We start from the raw sequence: 14,665 nt of genomic DNA on the forward strand, positions 1-14,665 counted from the left end.
TGAAGAGGATGCTGTTGAAATATGACAAGTATTGAGGGGATTTTGAGAAAGTAAAAAAAAAATCTTATTTATTGCGGCTGTGCTTGATCCGCGCGCCAAGTTGGAATTTTTGGAGTTTTGGTTTACAGATTTTCTTGACCATGAGCAAGCGTCCAAATTTGTTACAAGGTTAAGGAGGATGATTGAGCGGATGTATAAACAATATTCAAAATCCAATGTAGGTTCAAGTGTTGATGAGAGTTAAAGCAACACAACGTCTTATAATGCGGAGGATATTTATAGTAGGTATCGGCAGTATCAAGCATCAAAGGGTGTCGTAGAGTCCAAATCAGAGTTGGATCGACATTTTATGGGGAGTCTTGAAGGATTGACACCCAACTTTGATATTTTAATGTGGTGGAAGATGAATTCAATCAATTTTTCGATCCTTGCCAATATAGCTCGAGATGTGTTAGCTATTCACATATCTATTGTTGCTTTTGAGTCGGCATTTAGCGTTGGAGTTCATGGTCTTAGATTCATTTTGTAGCTCATTGGCCCTGCAATAGTTGAAGCTCTTATCTGCACACAAAATTGGTTTCTGGCTCTCTCCTTTAATTATGACTCCCAAGATGTAATGGAAGATGCGGAAAGCTACAAGTTAAATACTGGTAAGATTCATATTTGAAGAATATTTTCATATAGTCCTTTCAATTAATTATATTTTTAACATAATTTTTTTTTTCATGTAGAGATGATGAATATTTTGAATGAAGCCGATTGAAGATTACTTAAATTTTCCTTACTAACTCATGATGATTATTGAAATTCCTTATTTGGATTGTTTCCCATATAGGCTGGCTGCTTCAAATATGCTTGATAAGAGAAGAATCTTATAACATTTGTATGCTTAAATTTTCTTTGTAGGTGGTGGTCCAAGTTCTTCGTTGAGTTGCTGAAAGTTCAATTTTTTGGGGTCAGAGTATGGTTCAAATGTACAGCATGGATCAGCACTGTTTTTATAATCTGCAACAAAATGTTTTATTTTTATAGTAATATAAAGAAGAAAAACTTGAGGTTGAGTCAACTTTCCCAAAAGTTTTAAGTTGATCACAAAGCTATGGGATTCTCTATTGATAAAGCGGATGAGAGTTCCCACTTTTTTATCTTTCAGAACTTGTATATCCTGACATAACATGAAAATCTCCAATTATTATGAAGTGGACATTCAGTGAAAGTGGACGTAATAAATGTACAGCATGGATCAGCACTGTTTTAATAATCTGAGACAAAATGTTTCAATATCAACATTTAAGTCCTTACATACATCCTGAAGTACTAGTCCAAACTTCTGAGACTAAGTCCTTACAACCTACATTTTGACCCCAACTAGCCTCATATCTAAGATGCTTCTAGCTTTTCTTTCATATTTGCATCTATTATTTAAACTTATGAGAATAGGATTATGGTCAGAGCTGCAAACTGCTGAACTAAACACCCTCATATCAGTGAACATACTGAGACTTTGATGGTTCCCAAGGGCTTTATCTAGTCTTTCCTTAATAAAATGATTACCCTCTCTATTATTAACCCAAGTATATTTATTACCTTAATAGCCTAGGTCATTTAAATCAGACTTTTCCATTGATTGTCTAAAGGATTCCATTTGAACATAGGGCCTAGAAGACCCTCCTTTTTTCTCATGTTGTTGTAAGATCTCATTAAAGTCTCCCATACATATTCAAGCCCTATTGTCCAAAGGCTTTAACATCCTTAGTAACTGCCAGCTCCCCTCTCTTTGAGCAGTAGCAAGATTGCCATGGAATCCTATTAATTGCCAAGTTTTCCCAACATCATGATCAAAAATATTTACGGAAATATGGTAACTGGTGTAGTGTAAGACACCAGTTCTACTGGATTGAAAGACTTCCACGTCATTGCTATACCACCATTACAACCTCTACTATCCACCACAAAGCTTCTATCAAAGCCCAGATTATTTCTGATTCTTTCAATCCTTTCCCTCTTACTCTTGGTTTCTATCAAAAAAACTACATTTGGGCACTTTGTCTTCACCAAAAAGTGAAGCTCTCTAACTGTTCGAGGGTTTACAAGCCCTCTACAGTTCCAGCTAAGGCACTTCATTGATGCTAGTGGGGAAGCTCAACAACCTCCACCATCCAGTCTTGATTTAAACTCGTTTCAAGGTTGGTTGAGCTCTTCTCTTGATTTTTTTGATTGGTTATGATTATCACTACATTCACCTATTAGTCTATCTCTTTTTCTACCCCTTTTCTCCATTTCCAGATATGGCATCCCTTCCACTTGGCCTTCTCTTGCTCTTCTTTTCCATCCCACTTTCTTTATTGAAATAACAGCTGTATTTATGGATTCCACATTGGGCTGGTCAGAGTTAGTAGCTGATTTGGTACTTTTGTACTGATTGTCTTGATCCTCCAAAGAAAGGTCAGTTTGTTCATGGAGTTCCAAATCCTGCTCCTCTTGATACTCTTTCTGCCTAATTTGAAGAGCATCAATGTTCATAACAATCTCCTGCTGGGACCTCATTTCTATCTGGTTGTTTTCTACAGGTTTGGTTAAGACTAAATTAGATGGTTGAGGAATGTCTGTACCTTATTCATCCCCTAGAGATGAGATTGTATCTTGGTAGACTCTTAGTTCCCTGATATCCCCTTTTCAATTCGATTAAACGGGTAAAATGACCGATTCGATTAATCAGGTAATATGGTTGAGCCGGAATCGTGAATTCGGGTCGGGTCGGGTCGGAAAAAAAAAGCACATTAACTATTATAGGCCGACGTTTGGATCCAGTAAGTAGAGGGTTCTCTGGGCCTGGGTTAGCATAGGATCTTCACGGGCCGTCTTACGGTCACGCTTTGAAGTTTGTAATCATGGACCCATGGTATTCTTCTACAATCTACGATAATAAAAGACTCCATTAAATAACATCTCTCTCTTTTTTTGGATTAACCAGTCTAAAGATAGAAGTATAGAACCCATACGTTGATATTCAATAGATGGCTAAAGAAGTTCTTTCATTATCTCTCCATTAATAGATGGCTAAAAATTATCATTATAATTTTTTTAAATTCACATATAAAATATAATAAATAATTTAATATTTTTAAATCTTAAAAAAATAATAATATTAAAAAATAATATTATAATAATATTTTATTTAATTTATTTAAAAATATTTTATTTTATCTCTTTTTATCTCAAAATTATCTAGACGGAATCTAGTGACTTTGTCGTCATAAAGGGTTTTAATGACATTAAAGTTTGGGTCCTGAAATTTAATGACCAACAGCTCACACTTTGGCGTGAGAAGGAAAGATATTATTATTATCACCCAGGAAGGAAAATGGAGAAGGTGTTTTAAAATTGCTTTAAGTGAATATAAATAAATAAATCAACAAGAAATGCATTGAATTTTGAACATTGAATGAATGCCTACCAATAGAACGGAGTTTCTTCATCTTCTTCTTCTTCTCTTCTGCAAAATCTTTTGAAAAATTCAGCTTTTTTATTTTTTTTTATCCATATATTTTAATGACATACGCAAAGGGTCATGAGTTCGTCATCTGCGGGGGAGGGGGTTTTAAATGATGCATTCAAAACTTTGATGGTGGGTCTTAAATACTTGCACCTTCCTTTTCCTAAAAGCATTCGGCATAATAATACAAACAAAAAACTTAAATGCATCCGTAGATCATCGATCAACTCCACGTATACATTCATTTAAAACAAATTCATATATATATATATATATATATATATAAATCTAGTATGATCATATTATATATATATACATATATATATATAGAGAGAGAGAGAGAGAGAGAGAGATTCATGTACCAAAGGTTATTAATTCCATCCTTCCCTAATGTACACAAGCACACCATTAAAGGTTTTGACCATCAAACCAAAAGCTATTAATTGAGATTTTTCTAAAAATATAAAATAATAATAATAATAAAAGAGTATTTAGGTTTATTATCCTTTTCGAAGATATCCAAGACATATGTGCACAAAAACAATCAAGAATAACAGGTCAGAATATAATAATGGCTGTTCCAGGAAAAGGTCTACAGCCCAAAAAAATAAAAATAAAAAATAAAAATAGTAATATTATTAGATCACATGTCATCTATCCTCTTTCATGAATGTCCAAATCACTTGAAATTTAATTCGGAACTTTTTTTTTTTTTCCCTTGCGGATTACCGATTGAACCCATAGTTTCTTTTTAAAGTAATACTACTTATAATTATAAAGTGTGTAAATTACGTACGTCACTTTAAAAAATAGTAAAATTTATTATTAAAAAATTAATTTTTTTTCATGTAAATTTTATATTTATTCATTTTTCGAAATGATTACGCGACGTTTATATATTCACGACCATGACTTTTAGTATTTCTTTCTGATTTTTGTTCAAATTTGAGGATTGATAAAAAATAAATTAAGTAGATCTTATATTATTTATTATTATGTGTTTAAATCTTAGTTTAATAAATATAATATAATTTAAGTTATGTATCTATCTTTCTTCTAGTTTAAACTTATTATTAATTTAAATATCGAAGAAAATTTCAAAGACTATGACATATATAATGTAATATATGAGTTTAATATATCCTTTAAAATAAATGAGTATAAGATATAAGCTATCATATTTTAACTAAAGAAGTTCTTTCACTTCAATGGTATACAGCGTCTACTCTCATTTAAATTTCAGTATTCAAATTCAAACCACCGTGACCACAGGTTAGTAACGACTATTTAATTAATGACTGTTTAGTTCAATCCATTTTCTGTGGTTTTATTAATGTATATTCGATCAAATGAAATATTAAACTGGAAAAGGAAAAAATATATATTTTATAAAATCTACAAATTCTTTTTGAATGATAAAAAAAAACTACAAATTTAAAATAGAATAGAGATAGATACATCAAATAAATATTAAATAATGAATTGACTCTATAATACTATTCAGATTAACTTTTGGGATAATGATATATATTCTGTGATATATTTTATATGTTTTTTTCTTTAATTTCTTCTCTATTTTTGACCGAAGATTTCACAGATTAAATAAGATGAGTTAATATTAAAATTAAAAATTAAATAAAATATTATTAACATATATTTTTTTAATATTATTTTTGTATTGAAATTTAAAAAAAAATTGAATTTTTTTATTTTATTTTGTATAAAAATTTAAAAAAATTGTAATAATTAAATAAATTAAATTAAAAAAAGTTGTGAAAATGAATTAAACATATAACGAAGAGTAATACAAGCAAGTCACCCAAAAGTCACCAGCCCAACAGTAGTACTTACTTCATTTGTTTTGTTTTTGGGAGGTGAGAAGATTAATAATATTTTGAAACAAGGATCATTTATTTTCTTTGGCAGCATCTTAGATCAGAAAATGGATTCACGAATCACATCCAAGTGGTATTGCTTTCTTCAAAGAAAAGGACAAATCCAACTTCAACAGGCTCAATAAATGCAATTGGATGTCCAGCTTTGATCTTGGTCAGGTTTCGTGACCGGGTGTTTGTTGTTTTCCACCTGCTTAATGTTGACTCTCTTTATATTAATGTTGCATGCATTGTATTAATGCAACGTAAAAGGTACAAAGGATAGGGTGAAAGAATTTTGGATCAAAGTTTTCCCAAATAAATTGTTTTTTAGATTTAAGGATCTTCAATGGGAGAGAAATAGAAATATCAAGTGAGTTCTACAATATTTATTGTTGTCCGTTTAAATATTTCAAACTGTATTAAATGAGCAATAAATGTCATAAGATCTACTTGATGTGTCTATATCTCTTCTATTTGAAATTCTCTGATTCGAGCAAAATCTTAATCCGACCTTTTTTGCCAATGAAAGCACGTGCTAGTGGTTTTGTGAATCTTTTGATCTAGGGTGCCAAACAAGCCAGCATCGTAGCTAGGGGTGGCACGTTAGTGTGGATGGAAGGCGGACATAGACTACATCTTTTACCTTTTAATTTTTCTGTGATTCTTATCGACTACAATGATGAAAAAGTTAATATATGTTTAATTCTATCATATTTTTGTACAAGAAATTAAAAATAAAAAAGAAGAATAAAGAAAGAAAGAAAAGGTAGTTGCTAGACAACATAAAAATAAATACAGTTTTGAAGCAGTTCAAATCGATCTATTGAAGCGGTTCAGTAAACAATTCAAAAAGTTTACTAAATTTGGTTCAGTTTCTTACCGATTCAGTCGAATCAACCTAAATCAAATCGTTTTTCCGAACCTTGGTTTTAACCATAAGAAAAAAAATCTGTAAAACCTTATTGCCGGCGTGGGCAAGGTGCTTATGTTACAGTATATAACTTTGTTTATCTTATCTATATTGTAAGAGACAAACGATACACCTACAACTCTTTTACAAGTATTTTACAATTCATTATTATTCACTATAATTATGTCACTTCATTAAAAATTCATTTCAATTTTACATAACTACTTGTCATTTTAAATAGAGATGTAAAATAATTGTAGAGTAGTTTTAAATGGACGATCATACCAAAGAAGTTGTTAAGTTTGGGCTTTTTCAAGGAAAATAATACTTAGTCCTATGAATTTATCCCCTCAAATTACAGTTTAGATATTTTAATTTTTTTTTCTACTTAATAGTTAAGAAATTGATTATTAATGAAGTTGCGTATTCTTTTTTCTTAATGATTGATGATGTTTAAAAACTTTTTGAAAGAAAATGAAAAAATATATAATCACACTAGTGGTAACTTTAAAGAGATAAATTCATGGAACTGAGCAACAATACCTTTTATTGAATAACAATGCTATACATCAGTCTGTAGCCGCAGCATACCTCACGTGATATTTTTTATTTTTTTTTTATACTCAATACATTGAGTGTGCTGCGGCTACAAACTGATGTAAATATTTTTCCTTTATTGAATCCTATACGTAGTGGGGAAATTCTATGCTTGCTTTATACATAAATACTTTTTTAAAAAAAAAAAAAAAAAAGTCAAACATTGAAAAATGCTATTAGGTTGATGCGCATACTTTGATCTATGATTTGAATGGAGACTTTTATGATTAGGGAAATATACCCATAAAGTCGATCGTAAAGTAATTTTTGAATATTTAATACTGATCATCATGATATTCATAAAAAGATTTATAAATGTTGGAATCTACTTTATATCTATTTTTTACTCACTCTAAATTAGGATCAGATTTGCATCCACATGATGTTTATTACTTTTTTTCTTTTTATGGAAAATAAATTGCATTCATTCATAAAAGTGAAATTACAGTTGTGACTGATACATATAGAGAAAAACTCAGATTACAAGCTAATTACTCACGGTTTGAGTTTTACCAGTACATAAATTCATTTGTGATTGGTATGGTCTTAACTTCTAAAACTCTCTACAGACAAACCGTCTGAGAGACCACACTCTGCCAAAAGTAGATATTTCAAACCCCACCCTCCAGAGGAGGAGAGGACTTTCACTCTATAGAGAAAATGTCCAAGAGATTATTTCTTTTTTATTATTAACCAAAAACAAAGGAAATAACAGAAAACGTAAATGATACATGAAAAAATAGCGAAATATAGCTTGAAAAGCTGTAGATCTACATTTTCAACCTTAAAGAAAATAAAAAAAGCAAACACAAGGATAGTTGAGTCTGAAGAAACCGACGGCCCTAGTCCCATAAATTCCGTGTGTGGCGGCGGTAGAGCACCCCACATCACACTTTGAACCGCGCGTGTGGCTCACTGGCCGCTCTGTTCGACAAGATTCTTCGCCAGTCTGAAGGATCAGCGGCTTGGGAATCTTGCAGTGGGGGCAAAGGTTGACAATAGTTGTAACGCTTCATAAATAAGTTTTTCCACAACAGAATGATTTATTCCAAAGTTTGGGTGTTAACGCAAAATTCTATTTTTTTAAGTGTAGTAGATATTAGATTTTATAATTATAATTTCATGAATATGTGTAATATTATCATATATAATGTATGCGTATAGGAAGATGTTTTATTAATTAAATGTGGAATTAACTTGATTTATTCCTGATTTTCCTTAGATCTAAACTAATACAATTGCATTGTAGTGTTAAAAGACAAAATATAAATGACAAGATCTAACTCTTTGTGTAAGACGAGTGGCGATTTCATGTAATATTATAACATAAATCCTAAATTTGAATCATAATTCTACACTACCATTTTTGTAATTAAGAGCATAAATTGAAATGCCAACTTCAAAAATAGCAAATTATTGGGCACTTTAGTATCTACTTGTAATCTCTTAGCTATTTTCTAAAATTTAATGGTGGAAGACCATCATGCTCAAGCAAGAACGTGTTAAAGTTGTATTGCTCAAATATATTAAAGCCTTAAATAATAATAAAAAAAAAAATATTGTACATAACCTTTCTACAAGAATATAAAAAGTCTAGACAAAGCTTCTATGACTCTTTATCTTGATCATTTGTCTAATTTGTAAGGTCCCCCCCCTTCCCCCCGGAGGGTCTTAGTGGATCTGAGAATGACAACTAAGGGAATAGCCTTTTCAGTCCATCCCATGGGTAAACTCCCTAGACGCAACCTCCATGAGGGAGCGTACTACAGGGGATGAGACTCGCCATCCTGGAGACCCCTCAAACAGCTTCCAGCCCTTGAGTGCATGTCCACGTAAACAGACAAGAAGTAAGAAGGACCCTCGATTCCCTGATAATGAGATATCAACGGACCACCGAGGACACAACAGGATGAGGCAAATCGGAGAACCACATCGTATTAATGGCACCACTACCCGAGCTACACGCCACATCAATGACGCCGTCACAGAGGCATACCTCATTAAAGGACTCAGACAAAAGGAACAGTAAAAGGACAAGGATTTCATGGGGGCAAACACGATCTGTCCCCCCCCCCCCCAGAGTCTCGGTATAAATAGCAACTTTCAGGTATGAGAAATGCTCTCTAATCCCTAGACTCTTTCATTATTTACAAACTTCATACGCTACTAACTTTGGCATCGGAGACTCCCTGATCCCAAAGCTACCCTCTTCCAGTGTCTTTCTTCTCTATTTTCACAGGCCCAGTTCTGAAGACCTGAGTTGCTGGAACCTACCTCAAAGGCGTACGAAACACGACGTTAACAGTGATGTCACTTGTGGGAGCTTTGTATATTTTGCGTATACTTTGTATGCTTCCAACAATCCATTTTGGATAGCTCAAGAGAAACATAGAGGAAGTGCCATGGAGGTAAGGCTGAAAGCTATGAAGGACTAGGTAATGAAGTTGATCGACGAGGTGCAAAAACTTCGCAAAGAGAATTAGGTGCTCATAAAACCTCAACAAGAGCAGAACGAGGAGGCGGAATCCAACAATAGCGAGTACATGGGGTCCCGAAACATGAGAGCTGGAGCAAACGTGGAGGAGGAAGGAAGAACATGCAAAATGAGCTCCGCAATCTCAAAGGAAAGTACAAAGAGATTTCTAGGAAAGCGGGCACATCGTCGTCAGTGGACCAACTGCTCATAAACATTGGTCTACCCTAAACGGAAGTGGTGATGGCTGTGTTCTTACCACCAAAGTTCAGAGTCCCCACCATGGAGATGTACGATGGAGGGAGGGATCCCTTTAAACACCTGGAAACTTTCAGAGCTCACATGACGTTGCATGGTTTCTCGGGGGAGGTGACATGAAGGGCGTTCCCGCTAACCCTAAAGGGGCCAGCACAAGTATGGTTCAGGTCTCTGGCGCCTAATTCTGTAGACAGTTTTGGTGAGTTGGCTCAACTATTTTTGACCCAGTTCATGTCAAGTCAAAAAAGGCAACGCCCAGCAGTGTACCTCCTCACCATCAGGCAATGAGATGAGGAAAACCTGAAGACGTACCTATCCTGGTTCAACAGAGAGCACATGACCACCAGTGACCAGGACGAAAAGGTAACTCTGGCAGCGCTTCTGAAATGGGTCCGGCCACAATCCCAGTTCATGGATGAGCTAGCGAGAAGAACTCTAGTGATGCTGCGGGAGTTTATGGATTAGGCTGACAACTTCATCAATGCCGAAGACACTCTTCGAGCCCTAACAAAGCTAAGGAAGAAGGAGCCAAAGCAAGCGGAGAGGAAGGCAAGGCCCCAGCCACCGCTAAGGCCCAGGAGAAGCTGAAAAAGAATTCCCATGACAAGAGAAGGGAGGAAGCTTCGATGAGGGGACCGACACCTCACTTTGACCAACCCGTTTTTACCATCCATGAGGCCATCACCTTCGCTGCCAATGAAGAAAATGACCGAGGTATTGTCCACCGCTACTGCACATACCACAGGTCCACCTCGCACAACACCAAAGACTACTTCTCCCAACAAGGGAGGAGGGAGCATGCGGAACGGACAAGGCAACGTTACCCCCTGCCTTAAGGCTAGAGCAGGAAAGGAGGGGAAGATCGAGGGAAAGGAGCACGAACCAGGTCGACCGATGCAGAAGGGAAGAAAGCCCTCTGCAATGACCGCCAGAACGAGGGCCACAACAAGATTGCCGCCACTCACCACCGCTGGGAGGATCTCCACTAGGGGAAATCTGAACCATAGCGGGAGCATTCGTAGGGGGGGCACTTCCTCCTCAAGCAGAAAGGCACACACTAGGTGAGCTTGATACCATGAGGTGTATTTGGCAGAGTACCACCCCGTCAAGCCCCGAAGGGATGAGCCAACTATGGTCATCTTCTTTGGAGAGGTTGACGAAGAAGGGGTCCTGTACCCCTATGATGATGTGTTGGTGGTGACCATGTTAGTCGCCAACTTCACCACCCGAAGAATCCTCATTGACAATGGGAGCTTCGCAAAAATCTTGTTCTGGGAAGCCTTCACTAGGATGGGAATAGACGCTGCCCGGCTACATCCAGCCCCCATGCTGCTGAAGGACTTCTCCGGGAATATTGTTCATCCTGTGGGAACCATGTGTTGTCAGTCCTCGTGGGCAGCACCCCTGTACTGCCTCAATCATGGTCGACTTCCTAGTGGCGAGAACCCCGTCTCCCTACAACACCATCATCAGAAGGCCTACCCTTAACAACTTGTGGGCGGTCACATCAACCTACCAGCTCAAGATGAAATTTCTGACTCCTTGTGGAGTGGGAGAAATCTAAGGCAAACATGTCTTGGTGAGGGAATGCTACGTCTAGGAACTAAAACAAAAGGATGATCTCCAATTAACATAATCTGCAACGACAAAATCACCACTAAATTAATGCCTACCTTCCCTGTGATGTCAACGGGCAGAAGCGGGTCCAGTCTCAAAATGCCGGAACAGCGTACCTCCCGCAGGATCGAATGGGAGAAATAGGCCAAAGGTTGTTCTACCCCTCCCACGATAAAGAGCGGGTCATGCCCCCCTCTCCCGGGTGGCCCGAACAACTTACCCCCGACCCCCATCGTAGAGAAGAGCTGACCAGTCACATCGCTATATGAAAAAATTACCTCTCTCGCGAGGTCATGCTCCCCTGGAGGTCCGAACAATTTATCTTGACCCCTATTGTAGCAAAGAGTGGACCAGCTATATAGCTATCTGAACTTACCTCCCATGCATGGTACCAAAAGGATAAGTGTAATGCCTAAGACTGTTTTATCCCTCCCGCGGTGAAGTGCGAGCCAATCTTCAGCTGCCTGAAGATGAAGACTTACCTTCCTTGTAAACGTCAACAGGTGGGAGCTGGTCCAGTTACAAACTGACAGAAAACTTACCTGCTCGCGGGATTTAAAGGGGTGAGTCATGCCAAAGGCTACTCTGCCCCTCCCACGGAGGAGTACGAGTCTAGCCCCCTCGATGGCCTGCATACTTACTCCGATTTTCACTGCAAACGAAGAGTGGGTTCAGCGCCAGCTTGACCCAAACCTTACATTTTCTTGTGATGTCAATAAGCAAGAGTGGGTTCAGTCTCAAACTGTCCAAACATATTACCTCACCGCGGGGTAGCAGGGGCAAGTCTACATTGCTAACATCAAGTTGCTTGAGAGGCCACCATTAAGATAAAGCCAGATGAAGAATTAATTTGATTGTGGCAGGTCTAACAACTGGATTAAATGTTTCATCATAGTCTAGACCTTGAATTTGTGTGAAGCCGCGAGCTACAAGTCTTGCTTTGTAGCGTTCTATTGAGCCATCAACCTTTGTTTTAACTTTAAAGACCCATTTTCTTGTGACTAAATACATGTTTGAAGATGGAGGAACAAGATTCCAGGTTTTATTTTCATTAAGAGTAGCAATTTCAGACTTCATGGCCTATTGCCATTTTGGATCTTTTTCAGCTTGTTTAAAACTTTTGGGTTCCAAGTTTGTTGTTGCAAGGTCAGTTGTAAAACAAACTGTATAGGATGCCGTGTAGATAAATATACCTTTGGTTTTCTTGTTCCATCTTGATTTTGTGTTATCATGTGATGTCTTCTTGTAGTTGCAGACTCAGAAATGGGTTGTATTTCAAGTGCAAGTGAGTCATGAAATGATTCCTCTGTATGCACATTTTCGGCCTGCAAAATTGGACCTGTAGTTGCAATTGGTGTTGTGATCTCTTTTTGCGATTCTTGTGTCACAACTTTTGGTAAGAGTCGATTTGTAAACTAGTTTGGTTTTTCCAAGATCAGATATTTTTTTTAGATCAAACTTGTTTCTGAAAAAGAAAATTTTTCTTCCTTGAACACCACATGTCTAGAAATATAGATGCAATCCGTGACTAAATCCATGCACTTATACCCCTTATATTGAGATGTGTGTCCAAGAAAAACACAAAGAGTGGACTTAAGTTGAAGTTTGTTTTGGCCAAAAGGAGTGAGAAGTGGATAACACATGCAACCAAAGACCCGTAAGGAATCATAAGATGGATTTGATTTAAACACCATTTGATAAGGAATATTTCCATTTAGTGCAGAGCTGGGTAACCTATTAATGAGAAACACTGCAGTATGAAACGCTACTGTCCAAAATCTTTTATAAAGGGAGGAGTGATCCAAAAGAGCAAGAGCTGTCTCAATTATATGGCGATGATGCCTTTCAGCTAGACCATTTTGCTTGGGAGTGGCTGGACAAGAAAATTTTTGAATTATACCACAAGATGCAAAGTAACTTTTTAAAGAATGATTGATAAACTCTCTGCCACCATCACGTATGCATTTGACAGTAGCGTTAAATTGCATTTCAACCATCTTAATGAATTTGGAAAAGATGTTGATAACATCCGATTTGCGAGATAAAGAAAATAGACAAACATATAGAGAATATTCATCGATTATGACTAGATAGTAACGATAGCCATCAAAGGATGTTATGGGTGTTGGACCCCATACATCAGTGTGAAGAGTGTGTAGAAATATTAGAACATGAGAACTACAATTTTGAAATGGTAATTTAGTTGATTTTTCCATAACACAATTTTCACAAAAATCTACTTGCTTGTCTGAAATAGAAAGTCATGAAAACAAAGTTCTAAGAGTTATGATGTTGGGATGGCCGAGTCTGGTATGCCACGTATTGCTAGAAATTTTATTTGTGAGAAGAACCATTGGATTGAGACTTTGAATGGATGAAGACAAGGGGTATAAGCCATCGTGCACGGTTCCTTTAAGCATCACCCAATTCGTCCGTAGGTCCTTGATAAAAAAAAACCCCAAGGATAAAACATGAAACAACACTGATTGTCAGTTGTAAATTGTGAAACCGAAAGCAGTCTTTTTTGTAAGTTTGGCACAATCAAAGTATTGTTCAACTTCAATGAGGTATTCGAAATAGTAAATGTAGCAATTTCTGATATAGGAATATTTGAGCCATTACCAGCCATTACCATATCAATGCCATTGTATGGTTTAATACCTTGTGCTTCGGTTGTTGTTGGTGCCATGTGATGATTTGCTCCAGTGTATGAAAGCCAGTATTCTTCAATATTTTCACCGCTTGAATAGCTAGAAAAGCATGGTATTGTTCGGCCTCTTCATCTAAGGCATATCATGCATCAGCTTTATGATTTGGACCACCACAACGAAAACAGGTGTTGCGCGATCCTCGACTACCACGATTTGCATTTTGATTGTTATGTCCTCTGTTTGAAGGTTGAGAAACATGACCCCCATTTGAAAGTTCATTGGAACATTGGCCTCCACAATTTCCTCTTCCACGATAGTTGGGCCCTTTGCCACGATTATACTTGTTGCTTGTAGGCTTGGATCCAGAGGATCGATTTGTATACAAAGCAACAGGAGAGGAATTTGTGTGAGAGACAAAGGAAATATGTAACTCAAAGTCTCTTGGCTTACCAATAACATTTTCCAGAGAGGGAAAATCATCCCTTGCATTTATAGCTGTTACAATAGGATCAAAATCTGATCTAAGTCCACAAAGAATGCAGTTGATGAATTCATCGTCATCCATTGGCTTTTCGGCACCACGGAGTGAAAGAGCCAACAACTTGGCCTTGTGTAGGTACTCTTCCATCAATGAAGCACCTTTGGTGAGAGATTGTAGCTCTCCACGCATCTATTGAACACGATCGCGAGTATGGCGTCCATACAAGGTCTCAAGCACTTCCCAAGCTTCATGGGAAGTCTCACAATGTATCACTTGTGAGAGAGAAGCTTCTGAAAAGGAGCTAT

General features: G+C 36.7%; 1 long non-coding RNA gene across 1 annotated transcript; it reads left to right on the forward strand.

Moving 5' to 3' along the window:
• Positions 1-2,011: 2,011 nt before the first annotated feature.
• On the forward strand, positions 2,012-2,806 carry LOC109001761. Its single transcript, XR_001997919.2, has 3 exons — positions 2,012-2,186; positions 2,287-2,445; positions 2,571-2,806. It is a non-coding gene; the product is annotated as an uncharacterized LOC109001761 (long non-coding RNA).
• Positions 2,807-14,665: the final 11,859 nt, after the last annotated feature.

Source organism: Juglans regia, chromosome 2 (genome assembly GCF_001411555.2).
Source record: "Juglans regia cultivar Chandler chromosome 2, Walnut 2.0, whole genome shotgun sequence".
In the NCBI taxonomy this organism is placed as follows: domain Eukaryota; kingdom Viridiplantae; phylum Streptophyta; class Magnoliopsida; order Fagales; family Juglandaceae; genus Juglans; species Juglans regia.